The following is a 15,990-nucleotide window of genomic DNA, read 5'->3' as shown; positions in this document are numbered from 1 at the left end:
GTGTGATTGGAGACACAAGGAATTTGTCATTGGTGAATATGTTCTCAGTGTACTAACATTTTACTGGCACCATTTATTCAATTCAATTCAATTCATTAGATTTGTATGCCGCCCCTCTCCGAAGACTCAAGGCGGCTCACAACAACAATAAAAACCACCATCACCACCAAGCGAGCCCTCGCCTGTGCATTCACACACACCCTCCTCCTCCCTCCTTCTTAACGTCGCTGCAACCTTGGAGGGAAAGGGGGAGGCGGTCTGCTAACTTGAAGGAGCCGGGAGAAGCCCGCTCCGAGCGCGTGGGGTGTTTGCAGGGCGCCTGGAGGCTCCGCGCTGGATTAAAAGCTTCGGGACAAAGTCTTTGAAATCTCCCCACCACCCCAACAGCCGTGCATGATACACGCACACCCTCCTACTCGCTACTCACACCTGCGTGGCACTTGGGCAGTGCTGCATGGAAGTGGCGGGAAGGGGCCGTGGGGTTCGCCTACCTCTCCAACTCCTGCAGCTGCTGGTCCGGCGCTGGGACCTGGGAGTCTCCCGTTGGCGCACGTGGCCGTCAGCCCAGTCCGCAGCTTGGCGGGTCCGGCACCCTCAGGGGCTTCCTGGCCAAAAGGCGACCCGCTCTCGGCTCAAGCTCCTCCTTTCCTTTCCTTCTCTTCTCTTTCATCTTCTTACCTTTCCTTTCCCTTCTTTTCCTTTCTTTTCTTTTCCTTTCCTTCTTTTTCATCTTCTTTCACCTCCTTTCCTTTTCTTTCCTTTCCTTCTCTTTCCTCCCCCTCCCCCTCCTCTCCTTTCTTCCTTTCTTCTCTCTTTTTTTTTTACCTTTCTATTTTCTCAGCGGAGGGAGAAGAGTGTTTGGTGACCCTGCTGGGGCCCTTCGGCTCTAGGACTGGGCAGCACCGGGGGCAGAACTTGCGGATGGGACACCGAGGTGGGGGCCAAGCAGGGTTTCTCCACCCCCACCCCCCACCAGCCCACTTACCATTAAGCCGGCGAAGAGAGGGAGCAAACAGCGAGGACTAACTTTGCAAGCCTGATAGCAGTACATTCTGCTTACTGAGCATGCTCACCAGAAACCAGGAAGTTCTAGGGTGGCTGCCTCCACAGTGCCAGCTGTGGCACAGGTGTCATAGGTTGGCCATCAGGGCTTCTAGATTATTCCAACCCAATTCCTGCAAATGTGCTACACCTGTTTTAATCTTCAGGCCTTTAATCATCTGGGTTGCTCTTTTTTGCACTTTTTCCAAAGTCTCAACATCTTTTTTGTAATGGGGTGACCCAATTGGATGCAGACCCCGTGTGGTCTTATTATAAAGTAGCACTGGAATAGAATATAGAATATGGAATATGGGATATACACTGCTCAAAAAAATAAAGGGAACACTTAAAAAACAGGATATAACTCCAAGTAAACCAAAGTTCTGTGAAATCCAACTGTCCCCTGAGGAAGCAACACTGATTGACAGTTTCACCTGCTGTTGTCTACACATTCAACTTTGTACAGAGTTGTATTCAATGAGAATATTTTCTTCATTCGGATCCAGGGTGTGTTCTTTGAGTGTTCCCTTTATTTTTTTGAGCAGTATAGAATAAAGAATATAGAACATAGAACATACACTGCTCAAAAAATTAAACACTCAAAGAACCCATCCTAGATCTGAATTAATGAAATATTGTCATTGAATACTTCATTCTGTACAAAGTTGAATGTGTAGACAACAGCAGGTGAAATTGATTGTCAATCAGTGTTGCTTCCTCAGTGGACAGTTGGATTTCACAGAAGTTTGATTTACTTGCAGTTATATTCTGTTTTTTGAGTGTTCCCTTTATTTTTTTTGAGCAGTGTAGAGTAGAATAGGATTCTGAATAGAATAGAATAGGATTCTCAATAGGAAATAAAATAGAAAATAGAAAATAAAAATAGAAAATAATAGAAAATAATAGAAAATAGATTAGACTAGACTAGGCCAGAAGAGAACAGAAGAATTCTGTATTGGCCAAGTGTGATTGGAGACACAAGGAATTTGTCATTGGTGAATACGTTCTCAGTGTACTAACATTTTACTGGCACCATTTATTCAATTCAATTCAATAGATTTGTATGCCGCCCCTCTCCGAAGACTCAAGGCGGCTCACAACAACAATAAAAACCACCATCACCACCAAGCGAGCCCTCGCCTGTGCATTCACACACACCCTCCTCCTCCCTCCTTCTTAACGTCGCTGCAACCTTGGAGGGAAAGCGGGGCGGTCTTCTAACTTGAAGGACCCGGGAGAAGCCCGCTCCGAGCGCGTGGGGTGTTTGCAGGGCGCCTGGAGGCTCCGCGCTGGATTAAAAGTTTCGCGACAAAGTCTTTGAAATCTCCCCACCACCCCAACAGCCGTGCATGACACACGCACACCCTCCTACTTGCTACTCACACCTGCGTGAGTGTTCCCTTTATTTTTTTTCAACAGTATAGAATAAAGAATATAGAACATAGAACATACACTGCTCAAAAAATTAAACACTCAAAGAACCCATCCTAGATCTGAATTAATGAAATATTGTCATTGAATACAGTACTTCATTCTGTACAAAGTTGAATGTGTAGGCAACAGCAGGTGAAACTGATTGTCAATCAGTGTTGCTTACTAAGGGGACAGTTGGATTTCACAGAAGTTTGATTTACTTGGAGTTCTATTGTGTTGTTTAAGTGTTCCCTTTATTTTTTTTGTAGCAGTATAGAGTAGAATAGGATTCTGAATAGAATAGAATAAGATTCTCAATAGGAAATTAAATAGAAAATAAAAAATAAAAATAGAAAATAATAGAAAACAATAGAAAATAATAGAAAACTATAGAAAATAATAGAAAATAGATTAGACTAGACTAGACCAGAAGAGAACAGAAGAATTCTGTATTGGCCAAGTGTGAATGGAGACACAAGGAATTTGTCATTGGTGAATATGTTCTCAGTGTACTAACATTTTACTGGCACCATTTATTCAATTCAATTCAATTCATTAGATTTGTATGCCGCCCCTCTCCGAAGACTCGGGGCGGCTCACAACAACAATATAAACCACCATCACCACCAAACGAGCCCTCGCCTGTGCATTCACACACACCCTCCTCCTCCCTCCTTCTTAACGTCGCTGCAACCTTGGAGGGAAAGCGGGACGGTCTACTAACTTGATGGAGCCGGGAGAAGCCCGCTCCGAGCGCTTGGGGTGTTTGCAGGGCTCCTGGAGGCTCCGCGCTGGATTAAAAGCTTCGGGACAAAGTCTTTGAAATCTCCCCAACACCCCAACAGCCGTGCATGATACACGTACACCCTCCTACTCGCTACTCACACCTGCGTGGCACTTGGGCAGTGCTGCACGGAAGTGGCGGGAAGGGGCCGGGGGGTTCGCCTACATCTTCAACTCCTGCAGCTGCTGGTCCGGCGCTGGGACCTGGGAGTCTCCCGTTGGCGCACGTGGCCGTCAGCCCAGTCCACAGCTTGGCGGGTCCGGCACCATCAGGGGCTTCCTGGCCAAATGGCGACCCGCTCTCGGCTCAGGCTCCTCCTTTCCTTCTTTTTCATCTTCTTTCCCCTCCTTTCCTTTCTTTTCCTTCTCTTTCCTCTCCTCCTTTCCTTTCCTTTTCTTCCTTTCCTTCCCTTTCATCTTCTTTCCCCTCCTCTCCTTTCCTCCTTTCTTCTCTCTATCTCCCTTTTTTTTTACTTTTCTATTTTCTCAGCGGAGGGAGAAAAGTGTTTGGCGACCCTGCTGGCCCTTCGACACCAGAACTGGGCAGCAGCGAGGGCAGAACATGCGGATGGGACAGCGAGGTGGGGGCCAACCAGGGTTTCTCCAGCCGCCCCCCCCCCCCGTCCCCCACCAGCCCACTTACTATTAAGCCAGCGAAGAGAGGGAACCTGGACGACTAACTTTGCAAGCCTGATAGCAGTACATTCTGCTTACTGAGCATGCTCACCAGAAACTAGGAAGTTCTAGGGTGGCTGCCTCCACACGTGCCAGCTGTGGCACAGGTGTCATAGGTTGGCCATCAGGGCTTCTAGACTATTCCAACCCAATTCCTGCAACCGTGCTTCACCTGTTTTGATCTTCAGGCCTTTAATCATCTGGGTTGCTCTTTTTTGCACTTTTTCCAAAGTCTCGACATCTTTTTTTGTAATGGGGTGACCAAATAGGATGCAGACAACGTGTGGTCTTATTATAAAGTAGCACTGGAGTAGAATATGGAATATGGAAAATACACTGCTCAAAAAAATAAAGGGAACACTTAAAAACAGAATATAACCCCAAGTAAATCAAACTTCTGTGAAATCCAACTGTCCCCCTAGGCAGCAACACTGATTGACAATCAGTTTCACCTGTTGTTGTCTACACATTCAACTTTGTACAGAGCAAAGTATTCAATGAGAATATTTCTTTAATTCAGATCCAGGGTGTGTTCTTTGAGTGTTCCCTTTATTTTTTTCAACAGTATAGAATAAAGAATATAAAACATAGAACATACACTGCTCAAAAAATTAAACACTCAAAGAACCCATCCTAAATCTGAATTAATGAAATATTCTCATTGAATATTTCATTCTCTACAAAGTTGAATGTGTAGGCAACAGCAGGTGAAACTGATTGTCAATCGGTGTTGCTCACTAAGGGGACAGTTGGATTTCACAGAAGTTTGATTTACTTGGAGTTCTATTGTGTTGTTTAAGTGTTCCCTTTATTTTTTTTTAGCAGTATAGAATAGAATAGGATTCTGAATAGAATAGAATAAGATTCTCAATAGGAAATTGTAGTGGTTCCGTCTGAGGCCCCTCAGGGAACGGCTGATCTTCTGTCGGTTTCCAGCTCAGAGGGAGAGGCTGAGGAACAGGAGGTGCAGGCAGACGAGGAGGAGGAATCCCAGGCTGAAGAAGAGGGAGGACAGCCAGAGTCCCCCCAGAGGGAGCTCTCCCCAACAAGCAGCCTGGATTCCTTAGAGGAAAATGCACAAGCCATAATTGATCTGCGACAGAGAAGAGCTACTCAGAGAAGGGATCAATTGGCTAAGTACTTTCAGCATTAAAGAGGCAACAGCTGGGTTTGGGTGTGGTGCTCTTTGGAAAGGCTAAAAGGCAGACCCACCCTTCCTGGCTTGTGGAGTTTTATCTTTGAGAGTCTTGGGACCTGGCTGTGAACTTTGGCGTCTTGGAATCCTGGTTTGTGCCTTTGACTACTGAAACCTTGGGGTGGGTGTGCCAGCAAGAAGCTTGCTGTATTGTCTGGACATCAGGACTCTGCTGTAAAGTATTGTAGCCTGTCTGTTGGGAAGAACAGGTTTTCCTCTGTGTTTATTTTTTCCAGCTATAAAGTACTTTTGGCTTTTACCAGAGTGTCTGGCTGTTTTTTCCAGTTGGTGTTGAGGTCTGGGGGAACCCAGACAGAACAGAAATAAAATAGAAAATAGAAAATAAAAATAGAAAACAATAGAAAATAATAGAAAATAGACTAGACTAGACTAGACTAGACTAGACTAGACCAGAAGAGAACAGAAGAATTCTGTATTGGCCAAGTGTGATTGGAGACACAAGGAATTTGTCATTGGTGAATACGTTCTCAGTGTACTAACATTTTACTGGCACCATTTATTCAATTCAATTCAATAGATTTGTATGCCGCCCCTCTCCGAAGACTCAAGGCGGCTCACAACAACAATATAAACCACCATCACCACCAAGCGAGCCCTCGCCTGTGCATTCACACACCCCCTCCTCCTCCCTCCTTCTTAACTTTGCTGCAACCTTGGAGGGAAAGCGGGGCGGTCTTCTAACTTGAAGGACCCGGGAGAAGCCCGCTCCGAGCGCGTGGGGTGTTTGCAGGGCGCCTGGAGGCTCCGCGCTGGATTAAAAGTTTCGCGACAAAGTCTTTGAAATCTCCCCACCACCCCAACAGCCGTGCATGACACACGCACACCCTCCTACTCGCTACTCACACCTGCGTGAGTGTTCCCTTTATTTTTTTCCAACAGTATAGAATAAAGAATATAGAACATAGAACATACACTGCTCAAAAAATTAAACACTCAAACAACCCATCCTAGATCTGAATTAATGAAATATTGTCATTGAATACTTCATTCTGTACAAATTTGAATGTGTAGGCAACAGCAGGTGAAACTGATTGTCAATCAGTGTTGCTTACTAAGGGGACAGTTGGATTTCACAGAAGTTTGATTTACTTGGAGTTCTATTGTGTTGTTTAAGTGTTCCCTTTATTTTTTTGTAGCAGTATAGAGTAGAATAGGATTCTGAATAGAATACAATAGGATTCTCAATAGGAAATAAAATAGAAAATAGAAAATAAAAATAGAAAACAATAGAAAATAATAGAAAACAATAGAAAACAATAGAAAATAATAGAAAACAATAGAAAACTATAGAAAATAATTGAAAATAATAGAAAATAATAGAAAATAGATTAGACTAGACTAAACCAGAAGAGAACGGAAGAATTCTGTATTGGCCAAGTGTGATTGGAGACACAAGGAATTTGTCATTGGTGAATATGTTCTCAGTGTACTAACATTTTACTGGCACCATTTATTCAATTCAATTCAATTCATTAGATTTGTATGCCGCCCCTCTCCGAAGACTCAAGGCGGCTCACAACAACAATAAAAACCACCATCACCACCAAGCGAGCCCTCGCCTGTGCATTCACACACACCCTCCTCCTCCCTCCTTCTTAACGTCGCTGCAACCTTGGAGGGAAAGCGGGACGGTCTACTAACTTGAAGGAGCCGGGAGAAGCCCGCTCCGAGCGCGTGGGGTGTTTGCAGGGCGCCTGGAGGCTCCGCGCTGGATTAAAAGTTTCGCTACAAAGTCTTTGAAATCTCCCCACCACCCCAACAGCCGTGCATGACACACACACACCCTCCTACTCGCTACTCACACCTGCGTGAGTGTTCCCTTTATTTTTTTCAACAGTATAGAATAAAGAATATAGAACATAGAACATACACTGCTCAAAAAATTAAACACTCAAAGAACCCATCCTAGATCTGAATTAATGAAATATTGTCATTGAATACAGTACTTCATTCTGTACAAAGTTGAATGTGTAGGCAACAGCAGGTGAAACTGATTGTCAATCAGTGTTGCTTACTAAGGGGACAGTTGGATTTCACAGAAGTTTGATTTACTTGGAGTTCTATTGTGTTGTTTAAGTGTTCCCTTTATTTTTTTGTAGCAGTATAGAGTAGAATAGGATTCTGAATAGAATAGAATAAGATTCTCAATAGGAAATTAAATAGAAAATAGAAAATAAAAATAGAAAATAATAGAAAACAATAGAAAATAATAGAAAACTATAGAAAATAATAGAAAATAGATTAGACTAGACTAGACCAGAAGAGAACAGAAGAATTCTGTATTGGCCAAGTGTGAATGGAGACACAAGGAATTTGTCATTGGTGAATATGTTCTCAGTGTAATAACATTTTACTGGCACCATTTATTCAATTCAATTCAATTCATTAGATTTGTATGCCGCCCCTCTCCGAAGACTCGGGGCGGCTCACAACAACAATATAAACCACCATCACCACCAAACGAGCCCTCGCCTGTGCATTCACACACACCCTCCTCCTCCCTCCTTCTTAACGTCGCTGCAACCTTGGAGGGAAAGCGGGACGGTCTACTAACTTGATGGAGCCGGGAGAAGCCCGCTCCGAGCGCTTGGGGTGTTTGCAGGGCTCCTGGAGGCTCCGCGCTGGATTAAAAGCTTCGGGACAAAGTCTTTGAAATCTCCCCAACACCCCAACAGCCGTGCATGATACACGTACACCCTCCTACTCGCTACTCACACCTGCGTGGCACTTGGGCAGTGCTGCACGGAAGTGGCGGGAAGGGGCCGGGGGGTTCGCCTACATCTTCAACTCCTGCAGCTGCTGGTCCGGCGCTGGGACCTGGGAGTCTCCCGTTGGCGCACGTGGCCGTCAGCCCAGTCCACAGCTTGGCGGGTCCGGCACCATCAGGGGCTTCCTGGCCAAAAGGCGACCCGCTCTCGGCTCAGGCTCCTCCTTTCCTTCTTTTTCATCTTCTTTCCCCTCCTTTCCTTTCTTTTCCTTCTCTTTCCTCTCCTCCTTTCCTTTTCTTTTCTTCCTTTCCTTCCCTTTCATCTTCTTTCCCCTCCTCTCCTTTCCTCCTTTCTTCTCTCTATCTCCCTTTTTTTTTACTTTTCTATTTTCTCAGCGGAGGGAGAAAAGTGTTTGGCGACCCTGCTGGCCCTTCGGCACCAGAACTGGGCAGCAGCGAGGGCAGAACATGCGGATGGGACAGCGAGGTGGGGGCCAACCAGGGTTTCTCCAGCCGCCCCCCCCCCGTCCCCCACCAGCCCACTTACTATTAAGCCAGCGAAGAGAGGGAACCTGGACGACTAACTTTGCAAGCCTGATAGCAGTACATTCTGCTTACTGAGCATGCTCACCAGAAACTAGGAAGTTCTAGGGTGGCTGCCTCCACACGTGCCAGCTGTGGCACAGGTGTCATAGGTTGGCCATCAGGGCTTCTAGACTATTCCAACCCAATTCCTGCAACCGTGCTTCACCTGTTTTGATCTTCAGGCCTTTAATCATCTGGGTTGCTCTTTTTTGCACTTTTTCCAAAGTCTCGACATCTTTTTTTGTAATGGGGTGACCAAATAGGATGCAGACAACGTGTGGTCTTATTATAAAGTAGCACTGGAGTAGAATATGGAATATGGAAAATACACTGCTCAAAAAAATAAAGGGAACACTTAAAAACAGAATATAACCCCAAGTAAATCAAACTTCTGTGAAATCCAACTGTCCCCCTAGGCAGCAACACTGATTGACAATCAGTTTCACCTGTTGTTGTCTACACATTCAACTTTGTACAGAGCAAAGTATTCAATGAGAATATTTCTTTAATTCAGATCCAGGGTGTGTTCTTTGAGTGTTCCCTTTATTTTTTTCAACAGTATAGAATAAAGAATATAAAACATAGAACATACACTGCTCAAAAAATTAAACACTCAAAGAACCCATCCTAAATCTGAATTAATGAAATATTCTCATTGAATATTTCATTCTCTACAAAGTTGAATGTGTAGGCAACAGCAGGTGAAACTGATTGTCAATCAGTGTTGCTCACTAAGGGGACAGTTGGATTTCACAGAAGTTTGATTTACTTGGAGTTCTATTGTGTTGTTTAAGTGTTCCCTTTATTTTTTTTTAGCAGCATAGAATAGAATAGGATTCTGAATAGAATAGAATAAGATTCTCAATAGGAAATTGTAGTGGTTCCGTCTGAGGCCCCTCAGGGAACGGCTGATCTTCTGTCGGTTTCCAGCTCAGAGGGAGAGGCTGAGGAACAGGAGGTGCAGGCAGACGAGGAGGAGGAATCCCAGGCTGAAGAAGAGGGAGGACAGCCAGAGTCCCCCCAGAGGGAGCTCTCCCCAACAAGCAGCCTGGATTCCTTAGAGGAAAATGCACAAGCCATAATTGATCTGCGACAGAGAAGAGCTACTCAGAGAAGGGATCAATTGGCTAAGTACTTTCAGCATTAAAGAGGCAACAGCTGGGTTTGGGTGTGGTGCTCTTTGGAAAGGCTAAAAGGCAGACCCACCCTTCCTGGCTTGTGGAGTTTTATCTTTGAGAGTCTTGGGACCTGGCTGTGAACTTTGGCGTCTTGGAATCCTGGTTTGTGCCTTTGACTACTGAAACCTTGGGGTGGGTGTGCCAGCAAGAAGCTTGCTGTATTGTCTGGACATCAGGACTCTGCTGTAAAGTATTATAGCCTGTCTGTTGGGAAGAACAAGTTTTCCTCTGTGTTTATTTTTTCCAGCTATAAAGTACTTTTGGCTTTTACCAGAGTGTCTGGCTGTTTTTTCCAGTTGGTGTTGAGGTCTGGGGGAACCCAGACAGAACAGAAATAAAATAGAAAATAGAAAATAAAAATAGAAAACAATAGAAAATAATAGAAAATAGACTAGACTAGACTAGACTAGACTAGACCAGAAGAGAACAGAAGAATTCTGTATTGGCCAAGTGTGATTGGAGACACAAGGAATTTGTCATTGGTGAATACGTTCTCAGTGTACTAACATTTTACTGGCACCATTTATTCAATTCAATTCAATAGATTTGTATGCCGCCCCTCTCCGAAGACTCAAGGCGGCTCACAACAACAATAAAAACCACCATCACCACCAAGCGAGCCCTCGCCTGTGCATTCACACACACCCTCCTCCTCCCTCCTTCTTAACGTCGCTGCAACCTTGGAGGGAAAGCGGGGCGGTCTTCTAACTTGAAGGACCCGGGAGAAGCCCGCTCCGAGCGCGTGGGGTGTTTGCAGGGCGCCTGGAGGCTCCGCGCTGGATTAAAAGTTTCGCGACAAAGTCTTTGAAATCTCCCCACCACCCCAACAGCCGTGCATGACACACGCACACCCTCCTACTCGCTACTCACACCTGCGTGAGTGTTCCCTTTATTTTTTTCCAACAGTATAGAATAAAGAATATAGAACATAGAACATACACTGCTCAAAAAATTAAACACTCAAAGAACCCATCCTAGATCTGAATTAATGAAATATTGTCATTGAATACTTCATTCTGTACAAATTTGAATGTGTAGGCAACAGCAGGTGAAACTGATTGTCAATCAGTGTTGCTTACTAAGGGGACAGTTGGATTTCACAGAAGTTTGATTTACTTGGAGTTCTATTGTGTTGTTTAAGTGTTCCCTTTATTTTTTTGTAGCAGTATAGAGTAGAATAGGATTCTGAATAGAATACAATAGGATTCTCAATAGGAAATAAAATAGAAAATAGAAAATAAAAATAGAAAACAATAGAAAATAATAGAAAACAATAGAAAACTATAGAAAATAATAGAAAACAATAGAAAACTATAGAAAATAATTGAAAATAATAGAAAATAATAGAAAATAGATTAGACTAGACTAAACCAGAAGAGAACAGAAGAATTCTGTATTGGCCAAGTGTGATTGGAGACACAAGGAATTTGTCATTGGTGAATATGTTCTCAGTGTACTAACATTTTACTGGCACCATTTATTCAATTCAATTCAATTCATTAGATTTGTATGCCGCCCCTCTCCGAAGACTCGGGGCGGCTCACAACAACAATATAAACCACCATCACCACCAAACGAGCCCTCGCCTGTGCATTCACACACACCCTCCTCCTCCCTCCTTCTTAACGTCGCTGCAACCTTGGAGGGAAAGCGGGACGGTCTACTAACTTGATGGAGCCGGGAGAAGCCCGCTCCGAGCGCTTGGGGTGTTTGCAGGGCTCCTGGAGGCTCCGCGCTGGATTAAAAGCTTCGGGACAAAGTCTTTGAAATCTCCCCAACACCCCAACAGCCGTGCATGATACACGTACACCCTCCTACTCGCTACTCACACCTGCGTGGCACTTGGGCAGTGCTGCACGGAAGTGGCGGGAAGGGGCCGGGGGGTTCGCCTACATCTTCAACTCCTGCAGCTGCTGGTCCGGCGCTGGGACCTGGGAGTCTCCCGTTGGCGCACGTGGCCGTCAGCCCAGTCCACAGCTTGGCGGGTCCGGCACCATCAGGGGCTTCCTGGCCAAAAGGCGACCCGCTCTCGGCTCAGGCTCCTCCTTTCCTTCTTTTTCATCTTCTTTCCCCTCCTTTCCTTTCTTTTCCTTCTCTTTCCTCTCCTCCTTTCCTTTCCTTTTCTTCCTTTCCTTCCCTTTCATCTTCTTTCCCCTCCTCTCCTTTCCTCCTTTCTTCTCTCTATCTCCCTTTTTTTTTACTTTTCTATTTTCTCAGCGGAGGGAGAAAAGTGTTTGGCGACCCTGCTGGCCCTTCGGCACCAGAACTGTGCAGCAGCGAGGGCAGAACATGCGGATGGGACAGCGAGGTGGGGGCCAACCAGGGTTTCTCCAGCCGCCCCCCCCGTCCCCCACCAGCCCACTTACTATTAAGCCAGCGAAGAGAGGGAACCTGGACGACTAACTTTGCAAGCCTGATAGCAGTACATTCTGCTTACTGAGCATGCTCACCAGAAACTAGGAAGTTCTAGGGTGGCTGCCTCCACACGTGCCAGCTGTGGCACAGGTGTCATAGGTTGGCCATCAGGGCTTCTAGATTATTCCAACCCAATTCCTGCAACCGTGCTTCACCTGTTTTGATCTTCAGGCCTTTAATCATCTGGGTTGCTCTTTTTTGCACTTTTTCCAAAGTCTCGACATCTTTTTTTGTAATGGGGTGACCAAATAGGATGCAGACAACGTGTGGTCTTATTATAAAGTAGCACTGGAGTAGAATATGGAATATGGAAAATACACTGCTCAAAAAAATAAAGGGAACACTTAAAAACAGAATATAACCCCAAGTAAATCAAACTTCTGTGAAATCCAACTGTCCCCCTAGGCAGCAACACTGATTGACAATCAGTTTCACCTGCTGTTGTCTACACATTCAACTTTGTACAGAGCAAGTATTCAATGAGAATATTTCTTTAATTCAGATCCAGGGTGTGTTCTTTGAGTGTTCCCTTTATTTTTTTCAACAGTATAGAATAAAGAATATAGAACATAGAACATACGCTGCTCAAAAAATTAAACACTCAAAGAACCCATCCTAGATCTGAATTAATGAAATATTCTCATTGAATATTTCATTCTCTACAAAGTTGAATGTGTAGGCAACAGCAGGTGAAACTGATTGTCAATCAGTGTTGCTTACTAAGGGGACAGTTGGATTTCACAGAAGTTTGATTTACTTGGAGTTCTATTGTGTTGTTTAAGTGTTCCCTTTATTTTTTTTGAGCAGTACAGAGTAGAATAGGATTCTGAATAGAATACAATAGGATTCTCAATAGGAAATAAAATAGAAAATAGAAAATAAAAATAGAAAACAATAGAAAATAATAGAAAATAGACTAGACTAGACTAGACTAGACCAGAAGAGAACAGAAGAATTCTGTATTGGCCAAGTGTGATTGGAGACACAAGGAATTTGTCATTGGTGAATATGTTCTCAGTGTACTAACATTTTACTGCCACCATTTATTCAATTCAATTCATTAGATTTGTATGCCGCCCCTCTCCGAAGACTCGGGGCGGCTCACAACAACAATAAAAACCACCATCACCACCGACCGAGCCCTCGCCTATGCATTCACACACACCCTCCTCCTCCCTCCTTCTTAACGTCGCTGCAACCTTGGAGGGAAAGCGGGGCGGTCTGCTAACTTGAAGGAGCCGGGAGAAGCCCGCTCCGAGCGCTTGGGGTGTTTGCAGGGCGCCTGGAGGCTCCGCGCTGGATTAACAGTTTCGCGACAAAGTCTTTGAAATTTCCCCAACACCCCAACAGCCGTGCATGATACACGTACACCCTCCTACTCGCTACTCACACCTGCGTGAGTGTTCCCTTTATTTTTTTCAACACTATAGAATAAAGAATATAGAACATACACTGCTCAAAAAATTAAACACTCAAAGAACCCATCCTAGATCTGAATTAATGAAATATTGTCATTGAATACTTCATTCTGTACAAGTTGAATGTGTAGGCAGCAGCAGGTGAAACTGATTGTCAATCAGTGTTGCTTACTAAGGGGACAATTGGATTTCACAGAAGTTTGATTTACTTGGAGTTCTATTGTGTTGTTTAATTGTTCCCTTTATTTTTTTTAGCAGCATAGAGTAGAATAGGATTCTGAATAGAATAGAATAAGATTCTCAATAGGAAATAAAATAGAAAATAGAAAATAAAAATAGAAAACTATAGAAAACTATAGAAAACAATAGAAAATAATAGAAAATAATAGAAAATAATAGAAAATAGACTAGACTAGACTAGACCAGAATTAAAAGTGTGGCTTACTAAGGGGACAGTTGGATTTCACAGAAGTTTGATTTACTTGGAGTTCTATTGTGTTGTTTAAGTGTTCCCTTTATTTTTTTTTTAGCAGTATAGAGTAGATTAGGATTCTGAATAGAATAGAATAAGATTCTCAATAGGAAATAAAATAGAAAATAGAAAATAAAAATAGAAAACAATAGAAAACTATAGAAAACAATAGAAAATAATAGAAAATAATAGAAAATAATAGAAAATAGACTAGACTAGACTAGACCAGAATTAAAAGTGTGGCTTACTAAGGGGACAGTTGGATTTCACAGAAGTTTGATTTACTTGGAGTTCTATTGTGTTGTTTAAGTGTTCCCTTTATTTATTTTTTAGCAGTATAGAGTAGAATAGGATTCTCAATAGGAAATAAAATAGAAAATAGAAAATAAAAATAGAAAATAATAGAAAATAATAGAAAATAGATTAGACTAGACTAAACCAGAAGAGAACAGAAGAATTCTGTATTGGCCAAGTGTGATTGGAGACACAAGGAATTTGTCATTGGTGAATATGTTCTCAGTGTACTAACATTTTACTGCCACCATTTATTCAATTCAATTCAATTCATTAGGTTTGTATGCCGCCCCTCTCCGAAGAATCAAGGCGGCTCACAACAACAATAAAAACCACCATCACCACCAAGCGAGCCCTCGCCTGTGCATTCACACACACCCTCCTCCCCCCTCCTTCTTAACGTCGCTGCAACCTTGGAGGGAAAGCGGGGCGGTCTGCTAAACTTGAAGGAGCCGGGAGAAGCCCGCTCCGAGCGCGTGGGGTGTTTGCAGGGCGCCTGGAGGCTCCGCGCTGGATTAAAAGTTTCGCGACAAAGTCTTTGAAATTTCCCCAACACCCCAACAGCCGTGCATGACACACGCACACCCTCCTACTTGCTACTCACACCTGCGTGAGTGTTCCCTTTATTTTTTTTCAACAGTATAGAATAAAGAATATAGAACATAGAACATACACTGCTCAAAAAATTAAACACTCAAAGAACCCATCCTAGATCTGAATTAATGAAATATTGTCATTGAATACAGTACTTCATTCTGTACAAAGTTGAATGTGTAGGCAACAGCAGGTGAAACTGATTGTCAATCAGTGTTGCTTACTAAGGGGACAGTTGGATTTCACAGAAGTTTGATTTACTTGGAGTTCTATTGTGTTGTTTAAGTGTTCCCTTTATTTTTTTGTAGCAGTATAGAGTAGAATAGGATTCTGAATAGAATAGAATAAGATTCTCAATAGGAAATAAAATAGAAAATAGAAAATAAAAATAGAAAATAATAGAAAACAATAGAAAATAATAGAAAACTATAGAAAATAATAGAAAATAGATTAGACTAGACTAGACCAGAAGAGAACAGAAGAATTCTGTATTGGCCAAGTGTGAATGGAGACACAAGGAATTTGTCATTGGTGAATATGTTCTCAGTGTACTAACATTTTACTGGCACCATTTATTCAATTCAATTCAATTCATTAGATTTGTATGCCGCCCCTCTCCGAAGACTCGGGGCGGCTCACAACAACAATATAAACCACCATCACCACCAAACGAGCCCTCGCCTGTGCATTCACACACACCCTCCTCCTCCCTCCTTCTTAACGTCGCTGCAACCTTGGAGGGAAAGCGGGACGGTCTACTAACTTGATGGAGCCGGGAGAAGCCCGCTCCGAGCGCTTGGGGTGTTTGCAGGGCTCCTGGAGGCTCCGCGCTGGATTAAAAGCTTCGGGACAAAGTCTTTGAAATCTCCCCAACACCCCAACAGCCGTGCATGATACACGTACACCCTCCTACTCGCTACTCACACCTGCGTGGCACTTGGGCAGTGCTGCACGGAAGTGGCGGGAAGGGGCCGGGGGGTTCGCCTACATCTTCAACTCCTGCAGCTGCTGGTCCGGCGCTGGGACCTGGGAGTCCCCCGTTGGCGCACGTGGCCGTCAGCCCAGTCCACAGCTTGGCGGGTCCGGCACCATCAGGGGCTTCCTGGCCAAAAGGCGACCCGCTCTCGGCTCAGGCTCCTCCTTTCCTTCTTTTTCATCTTCTTTCCCCTCCTTTCCTTTCTTTTCCTTCTCTTTCCTCT

Source organism: Erythrolamprus reginae, chromosome 13 (assembly GCF_031021105.1).
Source record: "Erythrolamprus reginae isolate rEryReg1 chromosome 13, rEryReg1.hap1, whole genome shotgun sequence".
Lineage (NCBI taxonomy): Eukaryota > Metazoa > Chordata > Lepidosauria > Squamata > Dipsadidae > Erythrolamprus > Erythrolamprus reginae.
This window is presented reverse-complemented; position numbering follows the sequence as displayed.